We start from the raw sequence: 12646 nt of genomic DNA, 5'->3' as shown, positions 1-12646 counted from the left end.
ATGGAGTCTCGCTCTGTCGTCCAGGCTAGAGTGCAGTGGCATGATCTCCACTCACTGCAAGCTCTGCCTCCCGGGTTCACTCCATTCTCCTGCCTCAGCCTCCCAAGTAGCTGGGACCACAGGCACCCACCACCATGCCCAGCTAATTTTTATTTATTTACTTATTTATTTTTTTGGTAGAGTTGGGGTTTCACTGTGTTAGCCAGGATGGTCTCGATCTCCTGACCTTGTGATCCGCCCGCCTCGGCCTCCCAAAGTGCTGGGATTACAGGCATGAGCCACCGCACCCAGCCTCTTGGGTAAAATTCTTACCTGCCATTTCCAGCTTCTGGTGGTTCCAGAGGTTCCTTGGCTTGTGGCTGCATAATTCCAATCTCCACTTGTTGTTACATGGCCTTGTCCTCTGTGTGTGTTTCTTCTCCTCTTCTATCACTTACAAGAATACTTGTTATCATATCGAGGACCCACCACAATAATTTGTATGCACAATATGATATTTGTCACGCTATTCAACTCTGTGTTATAGCACAAAAGCAGCCATAGACAATATGTAAACAAATAGTGTGACTGTGTTCCAGGATAACTTAACTTACAGACACTGAAATTTGAATTTCATAGAATTTTTACTTGTGAAATATTCTTCTTTTTAATTTTTTCAATCATTTAAAAATGTAAAAATTGTTCTTCACTCAGAAGCCATATAAAAAAATAGGCAGCAGGCCAGCTTTGGCCTATGGGCCATAATTTACCAGTCCTGAGTTACAATAACAGAATATATCCTAAACCATCTTGATTCCTTTTCGATGGTCTCCAATAACCTTCTAATAACTCCAACTATCTGTTCTATCTACATTATTCTAATTGTTTCTATGTCTCTTGACATACATTTGACCACTCTCCTTTTTAAAACTCTCTCTCCTGTTATGTAGATATGATAAAATGTAAATGTAGCTTCACAAGAAATGTAATAATGGAGGGTAATTGGTGATTTTCCAAGGCAGGAGGGTGGTTGTCCTGACTTTGTACCTGAGCTATGTGACCCTTACAACAGGAGATGGTGGCCTCTCTGGACAGAATAGAGATTTTACAGGTGAGCTGGACCAGAAGAGCTGGTGATACACAGGTGGGGGTTGAATGGGGCAGTTGTGAGGCACTTGTGGACATTAGAGAGGTAGAGATAGAGAGAGGAGAGAAAGGGGGAAGAAGGGTATGTAAGCAAAGGGAGGGGGGGACAGGAAAAAGAGGAGAGGAGAAGAGAGGCAGAAAGATGAGCCAAGGTTGCTCATGGCAAAAGGGGAAATTAAATCCAGATGATGCTAAGTGAGCTTGAGGCTCATTAAGCCATACCAGGTGAGAAGACATTTAGAATTGTCCTTGAGCTGAGGAGGAGAACTACGTTAGGATCTGCAATCCCAAGAATGGACAGAGGGTCCCGGAAGGCTTGAGGATGGGCAAAGATGCTGGGGCTTGGGAACAGTCCCTCAACGTTTTTGGGTTTTTAGGTTTTTTTATTTGTTTTTTAAATGGAAGTCAAAGTCTAACAGCCTTCCAAAATAAACTAAGTTGTCCTTATGCAGCCCTTTCCTTTGGTTTGATAAGGTGAGGTCAGAGATGTTCATGCTCAGTGTGAATTTGGAGACGCAAAGGAGAGAGCAGAGCACAGACTCGTCTGGAGGAGAAGGGCAGCTTCCTGCATCACTGCCCAGGACTGAGGTAGGGAGCAGGCCAAATGCGAACTTGGAAGCCAGTGGCAGAGGCTGGGCCAAAAGGAGGGATAAGGGAGTACCGGGAGCTAAGCAGTGCTGTGGAGAAGGTCTTTAGGGGACTCCTCCAACAGCATCAGGGATGCAGCGTAGATAGACAGGGAGAGACCTGGGGCCAGAAAACCCAGAGGAGAAGACAAGACAGTTAGGAGACTCCAGCCACAGTCCAGGCGACATGCACGAGGGCCTAACTTACAGTGGGGATGAAAGGGAACGATAGCTGGGAAACCCTCTTCGGAGGGAATCACCATGGCTCTTTGGCTGACAGTTTGTCATTTCTCACTCACCTGTGCTGGGTTAGTGCTGAATCTCCACTGGGTTTCTTCAGTGTGTGTGTGTGTGTGTGTGTGTGTGTGTGCACGCGCGCTTGGCTGATTATCTCCCTGGGCCAAACTTCCAATTATAAATCTCCCGGAGTGAGTGGCTTCAGCAAAGCAGTCCTTCCTTGTGACATGCTTAGTCTGGAGGTTCTGACTACTCACCCGTGAGCCCTGTAGGGGAGCTGTTTGTTGTTTGGGATTTTCAGAAACAGAATTTTCCTGCTTGGGCAGCAACAGCATGACCCTGAGTGTTCAGATCCTGAGGGAGCCAGGAGCTGGGAGGAAGACAGCAGCAGGCTCAGATTCCTGTGGGCCAAGCATTGCTTTGGGCAGTGAGAGGGGGCATCCAAGTGAACTTTAGTTGTGCACAGCAAGCCCCACACCCCCGCCCTTCAATTAATCAGTGAACCAGCAAGCTGGGCCTTTGCTGAACTCCTACAGTGAGGCCAATTTCCTTATCAAAGGTGAATGGCCTCATGGAGAGACCTCAGTCCCACACCCTGAATAAAGCTCAGTAGTGCTGCCCACAATCAGTGATTCCAGGAAAAAAAATTTAATGAATCTGATTAGAATATTTAGAGAACACTGATGACCTGGAATTATCTTGAATAGGGAGAGAGGATATGTGAGGAATTAAATCCTTGCACATAGGAGTTAAAATCACCTCCTCCCTTTTGCATCCCTGGTTGGTCCACCTGGATCCTCTGTCTTCACAAGTTAAAAGGGTTAGCAGCCACATGGAAGGAAATAGGGAATGTGCCAGGTGAATTTCAGAAGTTTTGCCGTTGCTTCTCTCCAAGTTGTACACCATTTCAATAATACTCTAAGAATTAAGGGATGTATTTTAATGGGTTTTTTTTCTGATCCTAAAAACAAATATTAGGTCATTAGATCTGGAAGAGACATCAGACCTTATGCTCTGCTTCCCTTGCAAAACTGAATGTCTTTAACAAACAGCACAGCTCAGAGTGCAGTCAGTCAATATTGACATTTCACAAGAGAGGTCAGTAATTCTCAGCGAGTGAGTAGCTGGTTCTAGTTCAGTCACCCCACTTAGGTGTCAGGAATATCTTCTGAGAAGCGGTCTTTCATAACATCCCACTGAAGCTTGGATGCCTTCAGAAAAGATTTCTGACAATTCCTGTGCTTTCTTGCCATACATCTTGTTAGACTCAGTCAAGGTGATTGTGATCATGGTATTGTTCCTACCCGGCCCTCTGCTGAGTTTTGCCTAAAAGAACTCTTATAAGAAGTCTTAGGCCAGTGCGGTGGCTCACGCCTGTAATCCCAGCACTTTGGGAGGACAAGGTGGGCAGATCACGAAGTCAGGAGTCCAAGACCAGCGTGGCCAATATGGTGAAACCCCATTTCTACTAAAAAATACAAAAATTAGCCAGGCATGGTGGTGCGTGCCTGTAGTCCCAGCTACTCAGGAGGCTGAGGCAGGAGAATCACTGGAACCGGGGAGGCAGAGGTTGCAGTGAGCCAAGACCGTGCTACTGCACTCCAGCCTGGTGGCAGAGCGAGACTCCATCTCAAAAAATACCAAACAAACAAACAAAAGGAAGTCTTGGCCCCATCTTTCTTTGGAATTAATAGCCTTTGATCCACCCACTAGAAATGGTAGAGTGAGGTGTACAGTCTGTTCTCCTAAGGAACAACCCCTTAGGAGTGAATTTCTCTAATGGGAATGCATTGGGGTGACTAAGAGAGCTGTGATCTATACACCTGTTTAGTGATGTTTATCAATCATTTATTAAGCATTAATTGAGCATCTACTATGTACCAACTGCTAAGCTTCCTGTTTTCAGATTTAGAAGGAATCAGACATCTGACACTTTAACTGTCAGCCTTGGAGCATGTATTAGTCCATTTTCACACTGCTGATAAAGACATAACTGAGACTGGGAAGAAAAAGAAGTTTAATTGGACTTACAGTTCCACATGGCTAGGAGGCCTCAGGATCATGGGGGTGGTGAAAGACACTTCTTACTTGGCAGCGGCAAAAGAAAATGAGGAAGAAGCAAAAGCAGAAACCCCTGATAAACCCATCAGATCTCATGACACTTATTCACTATTATGAGAATAGCATGGGAAACACTGGCCCCCATGATTCAATTACCTCCCACTGGGTTCCTCCCACAACACGTGGGAATTATGAGAGATACAAATCAAGTTGAGATGTGGGTGGGGAAACAGCCAAACCATATCATTCAGCCCCTGGGCCCTACAAATCTCATGTTCTCACATTTCAAAACCAATCATGCATTTCCAACAGTCCCCTAAAGTCTTAACTCGTTTCATCATTAACCCATTAACCCACAGTCCGAAGTCTCATCTGAGGCAAGACAAGTCCCTTCCACCTATGATCCTGTAAAATCAAAAGCAAGCTAGTTACTTCCTGGATACAATGCGGGTACAAGTATTGGGTAAATACAGCCATTCCAAATGGGAGAAATTGGCCAAAACAATACAGGACTCATGCAAGTCTGAAATCCAATGGGCAGTCAAATTTTAAAGTTCCAAATGATCTCCTTTGACTCCAGGTCTTACATTGAGGTCACAGTGATGCAAGAGGTAGGTTCCCATGGTCTTGGGCAGCTCCACTCTTGTGGCTTTGCAGGGTACAGCCTGCCTCCCAGCTGCTTTCACAGGCTGGCATTGAGTGTCTACAGCCTTTTCCAGGTGCATGGTGCAAGCTGTTGGTGCATCTACTATTCTGGGGTCTGGAGGATGGTGGCCCTCTTCTCACAGCTCCACTAGGCAGTGTCCCAGTAGGAACTCTGTGTGGGGGCTTCAACCCCACAATTCCCTTCCACACTGCCCTAGCAGACGTTCTCCATGAGGGCCACACCCCTGCAGCAAACTTTTGACTGGGCATCCAGGTATTTCCATACGTCTTCCTAAATCTAGGCAAAGGTTCCCAAATCTCAATTTTTGACTTCTGTGTACCTGCAGGCTCAACACCATGTGGAAGCTGCCAAGGCTTGGGGCTTGCATCCTCTGAAGTCACAGCCCAAGCTGTACATTGGCCCCTTTCAGCCATGGCTGGAGCAGCTGGGACACAGGTCACCAAGTCTCTAGGCTACACGCAGCACAGGGACCCCGGGCTGGATCCACAAATACACTTTTCCCTTCTGGGCCTCTGGGCCTGTGATGGGAGGGGCTGCCATGAAGGTCTCTGACATGCCTGGAAACATTTTCCCCATGGTCTTGGGGATTAACATTAGGCTCCTTGCTACTTATGCAAACTTCTGCAGCCAGCTTGAATTTCTCCCCAGAAAATGAGTTTTTCTTTTCTATCGTATAGTCAGACTACGAATTTTCCAAACTTTTATGCCCTGCTTCCCTTATAAAACTGAATGCCTTTAACAGCACCCAAGTCACCTCTTGATTGCTTTGCTGCTTAGAAATTTCTTCTGCCAGATACCCTAAATCAGTTCTTTCAAGTTCAAAGTTCCTCACATCTCTAGGGCAGGGGCAAAATTCCACCAATCTCTTTGCTAAAACATAACAAGAGTCACCTTTGCTCCAGTTCCCAACAAGTTCCTCATCTCCATCTGAGACCACCTTAGCCTGGATTTTAATGTCCATATTGCTATCAACATTTTGGGCAAAACCATTCAGCAAGTCTCTAGGAAGTTCTGAACTTTCCCACATTTTTCTGTCTTCTTCTGAGCCCTCCCAAACTATTCCAATCTCTGCCTGTTACCCAGTTCCAAAGTCTCTTCCACATTTTCAGGTATATTTTCAGCAATGCCCCACTCTACTGGTACCAATTTATTGTATTAGTTCATTTTCACACTGCTGATAAAAAACATACCCAAGACTGGGAAGAAAAAGAAGTTTAATTGGACTTAACAATTCTACATGGCTGGGGAGGCCTCACAATCACGGCAGGAGATTCACTAGTACCACTTCATATATGGTAGCAGCAAAAGAAAATGAGGAAGAAGCAAAAGCAGAAACCCCTAATAAACTCATCAGATCTCATGAGACTCACTCACTATCACAAGAAAAGCATGGGAAAGACAGGCCCCTATGATTCAATTACCTCCCCCTGGGTCCCTCCCACAACATATGGAAATTATGGGAGATACAATTCAAGTTGAGATTTGGGTGGGGACACAGAAAAACCGTATTAGAGCATATGCTTATTAAAGTTCCTACCTCACCAAATTGTAATTAAATTATAGCATGTTTCTCTTTTTCACTAAACTCTGAGCTTTTCAAGGGCAATTCAATGTCATTCACCTTTTTAAGCCTTATTCCTGGCAAAGTGTCTGGTGTTTCATAATGCTTAACAAATAGAGTTTGTACTGAATTCACCAGCACATCAAAAAGCTTATCCATCATTATTAAGTCAGCTTCATCTCTGGGATGCAAGGCTGGTTCAACCTATGCAAATCAGTAAAAACATAATCCATCACATAAACAGAACCAATGACAAAAACTCATGATGATCTCAATAGATGCAGAAAAGGCCTTCAATAAAATTCAACACCTCTTCATGCTTAAAAACTCTCAATAAACTAGGTATTTATGGAACATATCTCAAAATAATAAGAGCTATTTATGACACACCCACAACTAATATCATACTGAATAGGCAAAAGCTGGAAACATTCCCTTTGAAAACTGGCAGAAGACAAGGATGCCATCTCTCACCACTTCTATTCAACATAGTATTGAAAGTTCTGGCCAGGGCAATCAGGCAAGAGAAAGAAATAAAGAGTATTCAAATAGGAAAAGAGGAAGTCAAATTGTCTCTGTTTGCAGATGACATGATTGTATATTTAGAAAACCCCATCATCTCAGCCCAAAAACTGCTTAAGCTGACAAGCAACTTCAGCAAAGTCCCAGAATACAAAAATCAATGTGCAAAAATCACAAGTGTTCCTATACTCCAACAACAGACAAGCAGAGAGCCAAATCATGAGTGAACTCCCATTCACAATTGCTACAAAGAGAATCAAATACCCAGGAATACAGCTAACAAGGGACGTGAAAGATCTCTTCAAGGAGAACTACAAACCACTGCTCAAGGAAATAAGACAGGAAACAAACAAATGGAAAAACATCCCATCCTCATCGGTAGGAAGAATCAATATTGTGAAAATGGTCATACTACCCAAAGTAATTTACAGATTCTATGCTATTCCCATCAAACTACCATTGACATTCTTCACAGAATTAGAAAAAAATACTTTAAATTTCATGTGGAACCAAAGAAGAGCCCATATGGCTAAGGGCTGGAGGCATCATGCTACCTGACTTCAAACTATACTACAAGGCTGGAGGCATCATGCTACCTGACTTCAAACTATACTACAAGGCTACAGTAACCAAAACAGCATGGTATTGGTAGCAAAACAAACACATAGACCAATGGAACAGAACAGGGACCTCAGAAATAACACTACACATCTAAAACTATCTGATCTTTGACAAACTTGACAAAAACAAGCAATGGAGAAAGGATTCCCTATCTAATAAATGGTGCTGGAAAAACTGGCTAGCCATATGCAGAAAATTGAAACTGGACCCCTTCCTTACACCTTATACAAAGAATAACTCAAGATGGATTAAAGACTTAAATGTAAAACCCAAAACCATAAAAACCCTAGAAGAAAACCTAGGCAGTATCATTCAGGACATAGGCATGGGCAAAGATTTCATGATGAAAATACCAAAAGCAATTGCAACCAAAGCTGCAACTGACAAATGAGATCTAATTAAAATAAAGAGCTTCTGCATAGCAAAAGAAACTATCATCAGAATGAACAGGCAACCTACAGAATGGGAGAAAATTTTTGCAATCTACCCATCTGACAAAGGTCTAATATCCAGAATTTACAAGGAACTTAAACAGATTTACAAGAAAAAAACAAGCAACTCCATCAAAAAGTGGGCAAAGGATATAAACATACACTTCTCAAAAGAGGACATTTATGCAGCCAGCAAACATATGAAAAACAGCTTAACATCATTGATCATTAGAGAAATGCAAATCAAAAACCACAACGAGATACCACCTCAGGTCAGTCAGAATGGTGATTATTAAAAAGTCAAGAAACAGCAGATGCTGGAGAGACTGTGGAGAAATAGGAATGCTTTTACATTGTTGGTGGGAATGTAAATTGATTCAACCATTATGGAAAACAGTGTGGTGATTCCTCGAGGATCTAGAACCAGAAACACCATTTGACCCAGCAATCCCATTACTGGGTATATACCCAAAGGAATATAAATCATTCTACAATAAAGATACATGCATACGTATGTTTATTGCAGCACTATTTACAGTAGCAAAGACATGGAACCAACCCAAATGCCCATCAATGATAATTAGATTTAAAAAGGTGGTACATATATACCATGGAATACTATGCAGCCATAAAAAGGAATGAGATCGGCCATGTGCGGTGGCTAACACCTGTAATTGCAGCACTTCGGGAGGCCGAGACAGGTGGATCACGAGGTCAGGAGATCAAGACCATCCTGGCTAACACGGTGAAACCCCATCTCTACTAAAAAAATACAAAAAATTAGCTACGTATAGTGGCACACACCTGTACTCCCAGCTACTCCTGAGGCTGAGGCAGGAGAATCGCTTGAACCTGGGGAGGCAGAGGTTGCGGTGAGCCAAGGTTGCACCACTGCACTCCAGCCTGGCCCACAGAGTGAGACTCCATCTCAAAAAAAAAAAAAAAAAAGGAATGAGATCATGTCCTTTGCAAGGACATGGATGAAGCTGGAAGCCATCAATCTCAACAAACTAACACAGGAACAGAAAACCAAACACCGCATTTTCTCACTCATAAGTGGGAGTTGAACAATGAAAACACATGGACACAGGGAGGGGAACAACACACGCTGGGACCTGTGGAGCAGGAGGGGAGCAAGAGCATCAAAACAAATAGCTGATGCATGCGGGTCTTAAAACCTAGATGGCAGGTTGATAGGTGCAGCAAACCACCATGGCACGCATATATGAACCTGCACATTCTGCACGTGTATCCCAGAACTTACAGTAAAATAAAAATTTTTTAAAAATACACTTTATAGGGATGGATAAAGGATGAAAGGAATGTGGGGATAAACCCATTATGTTATGACCACTTGATAGTTGTCACTGGAATGTTCCCACTGAGGTTCTGGGGAAATATCAGCCCTATGGCCACACAATAGGAGTAAAGGAAAATTGAAATGTCAGCTGGTTTTCGTCATGTGCCAAGCATCTCAGGTTTCTCTTTGGTGGGGGCATTTTCCAGCTAAATTCTGGGAAGGAACATGGTGTTTAAGTGCTGGCATCTGCTTAAACAAACAGGAAAATATTCTGCCACCTAACTTGACTGGAACTGGAATCCTACTCACCATCTGATGGCTGAAACAATGCACAGTATTGCAAAACATTTCAGATCAGTTGACTTCCCCCAGCAGCTTAGTTTGTGTCAGTGTAAATGCACACAGCAGATTGTGTTTCTGTGTTAAAAGGGTTACAGAACCCATCCTGGAATGAAACACTGGGACCACAGAAGAGGTGATGGGGAAATTGTTCCAGGCCATTATTTCAGTGCCATCATCATTAGCACATTTCATGTTAAAATATTGCCTGGAAGATCACCAGAACCAAAAATCATGCCATCTGTTTGTATAGTGGTTTATAGTTTAAAAAGCATTTTACAGTCATTATCACACTTTTTTTACTGCAACTGCAACTCTATTTTATAGATGAGGAAATTGAGACTCATTAGGGTTTGGTGACTTCACTCAGTAACTAGTAGATTCCACATGTACTGGCTCCTCTATGGTTATTAGCATCACAAGCAACACAATAATCCTCATCTCCACTTTGGCACCCCCACAGCTGCAATGAATTAAAGCTATTCTTGCCATTGTGACCAGTAATCTCCTAGAAGCCAAATACAGTGGACTCTTCTTCATCCTTATCTTGCCTGATTCCTCTGTAACAAATGACCACGTGGGCTACTCCCTACCTTTTGAGGCTGTCTTCTTTGGTTTCTAAGATGCTGCTGGCAGGGCGCGGTGGCTCATGCCTGTAATTCCAGCACTTTGGGAGGCCAAGGCCAGCAGATTGCCTGAGGTCAAGACCAGCCTGGCCAACATGGTGAAACACTGTGTATACTAAAAATACAAAAATTAGCCAGGCATAGTGGCACATGCCTGTAATCCCAGCTACTTGAGAGGCTGAGATGGGAGAATTGCTTGAACCTGGGATGTGGAGGTTGCAGTGAGCCGAGATTTCGCCACTGCACTCCAGACTGGGTGACAGAGAGAGACACTATCTCAAAAAATAATAAAAAAAAAATTTTTAAAGGTGCTTCTCTCTCCTGGTTTTATGCCTTCCTCCTATGTCTTATACCACCCCTCTTTTACTGCCCGCTCTGTCCCGGCATTCCTTGTGAATGTTAATATTCTCTAGGATTTGATCTTCGGCCACTTTCTCTTTGCATTCCCCACAGTGTTCTGGGGGATCTTATGGCTCCAACCACTCACTCTATAATAGTAACTCCCACATCTCTGTTGCTGGATCTGTAATTCAGATCTCCCTACTGAATTCAAAATATATATCCCATCTACTTTCTGCACCTCTCCACCTGGATCTGCAATAAGAACCTCAAGTTCCACACCCCTAAAAGTGACTGTACTAGAGTGTTCCAACAGTGCAGTATTAGGTCTGCCCATTCAGCAGCATGTAATGCTTCTTTGCTTACTCAAATTTATAATATTTCTTCTAGTGAAGGAATATTTGACAGTTTTATTCATACAAGTCCCACATATTTCAGCATGTGTTTATGTCTAGACATTATATACTCTCATGACCACTGTGATCTTATTTCTATTATATTTTGTAAATGGCTATGCTGTTATGTAGAAAAGTTATTGATCTTTAACACATTTGTTTTGAAACCAGCAGCATTCTGAAATTGAATTTGTCTTGTTTTTCAGTTGATTTTCTTTGGTTTTTTAGATAAGCTATCATCTACAATAATTATAGTTATCTCCTACTTTACACTATTTATATCTTATTCCTTTTTCTTGTCTTCGTTGCATTGACTCGCATTCCTAGAACAATATTGCTACTAATAATAATGGTCATTACTGTAGTTTCTGACTCACAGACAGACCACTTCTATTTTTCATCATTGCATTTAAGATATTTCACCATTAAATAAAATATATACACTTTATTTAAAGACATATTATTCTATTTCTATCTTATATTAGAAGTGATGATACATTTTTATTAAATGTCTTTTAGTCATCCAAAGAACTGATTATAATTTTTTTCTCTTTTGATCTAATCATATGATAAATGATATTAACAGTGAATCATCTTTGTGGTAATGCTTTTTCTAGAAAGGATCCATTTAACTTAAAATATTATTCAGCTCAGGCTGTGTTAATATATTCCAAATGTATTGATTATTGTATTTATTTCTAAAATTCCTACTATACTCTATTTTATCTCCTAAACCTACCCCTCATATCTCTTATATTTTACATATTATATTCATCTCTATCTTTTGCTTCTTGGTTTTTGGGGAATTCCTCAAAGTGGACTTTCAAATCATCAATGTCATTTTCTGTGCTATCCAATCTGTTATTCATTGCTACCACTTCCAATTAAAAATTTGAAATTTAAAATTTGAATTTACAAATTTATAAGATAAATTCACATTTAATTTTTTAAATGTTTAACAGTAATATTTCTGAAATCAGTTTGTTAGTTGTGGATAGAATGAGTGCTTGAATCTCAAGTCTCATTGATAATGTGAATCAGTTTTCTTTTTGGTTATGTCTCACTTTTTGGAATAAGCTTCTTTTAGCAGAAAACATTTGCTCTGATTCTTCGGATGAGTTTCTTCAAACTGCTAAATCATTTCATAGGCCCGGTGATTTTTCTGTTTATCCATCTTTCCTGAGAAAGCAGTGTGTGTCCATGGTTCCAAGTTAGGATCATTTCTCTCAGAGGCTGTGAGGATGCTTATTCAAACCTTATATCCAAGAAAAAGAAAAAGATAAATTTGTAGCTTCAGTTTGTGGCAACATAGTTGGCTGTGAGGAGCAGGAAGAGGCCACAGTGAGAGGCATCTGCACCAAAGAGAACTCATGTTGTGCTGAAGGATTCCTTCCAGTCTATCGTGAAGTCCACTGTATCTCAGAAGCCCACAGGATGTGCCCACGCTTTATCACACCTCTCCAGTCCAGGGAGCTCCATCGATCAGCTCCCACTGTACTTCTGTATACTTATGTAAGACCACACTTATTGTCCCAATAGTGGCCCTATGGAGTCTGGACCCTACTACTGCTGAAAGTTAGGAACATTTGTGCCAAGTTAAAGTTCCCCATGATCGTGGAAACTAGGAAACTAATTACCAAGGAAGACAGTCCTGTGGCAGGGAGCTTCACTGCTAAGCAGGTGAGGAATTGATTCTCTTCTCTTGTTCTATGTACCAGCATTAGAATATACCCTCTACACGCTTGGTAGTTAGGGAGGTTACACTATGTACCCCGTTCACCCACTGCCTAAATCAA

General features: G+C 42.0%; 1 protein-coding gene and 1 long non-coding RNA gene across 3 annotated transcripts in view; one reads left to right on the top strand and one right to left on the bottom strand.

Moving 5' to 3' along the window:
- Positions 1–12646, top strand: part of TACR1 (tachykinin receptor 1) — a 168046-nt gene that overhangs the window by 55739 nt on the left and 99661 nt on the right. The gene's annotated exons all lie outside the window — the stretch shown is intronic.
- Positions 399–4130, bottom strand: LOC134732323 (uncharacterized). Its single transcript, XR_010115358.1, has 3 exons — positions 4020–4130; positions 2246–2358; positions 399–426 (listed from the first exon to the last, which is right to left on the bottom strand). It is a non-coding gene; the product is annotated as an uncharacterized lncRNA (long non-coding RNA).

Source organism: Symphalangus syndactylus, chromosome 14 (genome assembly GCF_028878055.3).
Source record: "Symphalangus syndactylus isolate Jambi chromosome 14, NHGRI_mSymSyn1-v2.1_pri, whole genome shotgun sequence".
NCBI lineage: Eukaryota > Metazoa > Chordata > Mammalia > Primates > Hylobatidae > Symphalangus > Symphalangus syndactylus.
This window is presented reverse-complemented; position numbering and strand designations above follow the sequence as displayed.